Genomic DNA, 2,210 nt, shown 5'->3' with positions numbered 1-2,210 from the left:
GCTGGATTCGAACCCGCCACCTTAGGTGTATATGGCTGGCACCTTAGCCACTTGAGCCACAGGTGCTGAGCCGGAAAATTTACTTTTAAATGAGAGTGGGCTTTGGGTACCACAGAACTTTCTAGTAAACAAAGCTGCTTTGTTGGACAGTACCAAGTTCTTCAGTCTTGGAGGTAGTTAGGAAAGAGAGCTGCACCTTCAGTCCTCTCTCAACTTGGATGTTTTTAAAATTTGATACATAATATATGTACCTATTTCTAGGGCACATGGGATATTTTGTTACCTGCAGAGAATGTATGATGATCAAGCCAGTGTCCATCACCCTTAGTATCTATTATTTCTGTGCCTTGGGAACATTTCAAGCCCTTTCTTTTAGCAGTTTTGAGATATACAGTACACTACTGTTAACTATAGTCACTGTACTCTGCTGTGAAACATTAGATCTGTGTGTTTGTACCCACTAACCCACCCCACTCCACCAGCCTTGTACGCCCCCAGCCTCTGGTGTCTCTGCCACCATGAGATCAACATTTCTAGTTCCCACATGAGTGAGAATAGGCAACATTTGTCTTTGTGTGCCTCGCTTATTTAATTTAACACAATGACCTCCAGTTCCACCCATATTGCTGGAAATGACAGGCTTTCGTGCCTTTTTTATGGCTGAATAGTATTCCACTGTGTATATAATGCCACATTTTCTTTACCCTTTTTTCTGTTGATACTTAGGTTGATGCTGTTACTTTCTGTATTATGAATAGTGCTACAGGAAATATGGGTAAGCAGATATATACTATTTTTTTGTCCTTGGTAAATAGGCAGTAGTGGGATTGCTGTACCCTACGGTAGTTACAGTTTTAGTTTTTGAGAGCTCTCCCTACTGTCATCCATGATGGCTGTACTAATTTGCATTGCCATCAATAGTGCGTAAGCACTCCCCTTTCGTTGTACCCTCCTTATTGTAATTGGGGTAAGATGATCTCTCATTATGGTTTTGGTTTGTGTTTTTCCGATGATTAGCCATGTTGAACATGTTTTCATATACCTATTGGCCAACTATACATCTTTGATGCACAGTGGAGGCCTAACCCTTTCCCAGAATCCTATATCAGATGAAAGTCACCTCCCCAAAGCTGTACACAGTGGTAGTGCATCCTGCTTGCGAGGTGCAGATGAAGACTGTGAGCCCCCTAGGACGCACCCCCAGGCCCAGGCTCATCTACCTCCAGAACCTGACTGATCCTTTCTGCTGCAGCCTGTTTCCAGAAGGTTCTGCCTTGTCTGTTAGGCTATTCCTAACCCTGCAGCACTCTTCAGTGTCTGCAGGAAGGACGCAGCTGTGTGTGGGTCTTGCTAGCAGAACAGGCCCCCACTGGGAGTTGGGTCTGTGGTTGGGCAGGTGTCCCAGGGCACGGTGTGTGTAGGTATGGCCAGTGTGCCCCAAGCCCCAGCATAGCTCTGTGCCTCTCCTCAGAGCGTCCTTCTCTTCCCTCCATCGAGGGACAAGTTCAGTGCTCACCCAGAAGCCCCCAGCCTCTGCCTGGTGAAAAGTGGCTGCTGTAAGGCCCAGTGTGCACAGCAGCCACGGGAGAAGGACCCATGAGTCCCGGAGGCCAGGGCGGATCAGTGCAGTATACGCCTGTCAGTGACTCTGAAGAGCACCGCAGAGGACACTTAGAGGATATGGGGGGTCTGGAGGCTGGATCTGAGGACCCACAGGCAAACGGGCCACAGGGGCTGTGTGTGAGCTTTTCACAGTGCCTTGAGAAAATTAAAACCTATAATTAAAGAAACTAAGGAAATCAATGAAAGGACTGGAAGGTAAAGTTGAAAAATGTATAGGAATATGCAGCTAAACAACAAAAATGATGGAAAATGTTGGTGGGAGTGGAGCAGGGGAGTTACCCGAAAAAAGAAACCAATAAATTTCTCTACTAAAGAGAGGGCTATAGGATTAAGTAACACAAGGAACGCACAAGGACAAGTCTGCAGGGAGCAGAGCGGCTGTGGAGCCAGAGTCCAGGGACCCGGCCAGTTACTGGTAAGATGTCAGGACTCCCAAAGCAACCGGAATCAATGAGGCCATATCCAAGTGCTAACAAATGCCTTTTTTTTTTTCATAAATAGAAAAACCCAGCCTAAAATTCATACGAAATTGTGAGGCATTCTCAAATAACCAAAACAATCTTGAAAAACAACAAAGTTGGAAGGTT

This window comes from Otolemur garnettii, unplaced genomic scaffold (genome assembly GCF_000181295.1).
Source record: "Otolemur garnettii isolate 467f Iridium unplaced genomic scaffold, OtoGar3 scaffold00114, whole genome shotgun sequence".
Classification (NCBI taxonomy): Eukaryota; Metazoa; Chordata; class Mammalia; order Primates; family Galagidae; genus Otolemur; species Otolemur garnettii.
Note: the sequence above shows the minus strand (reverse complement) of the source record.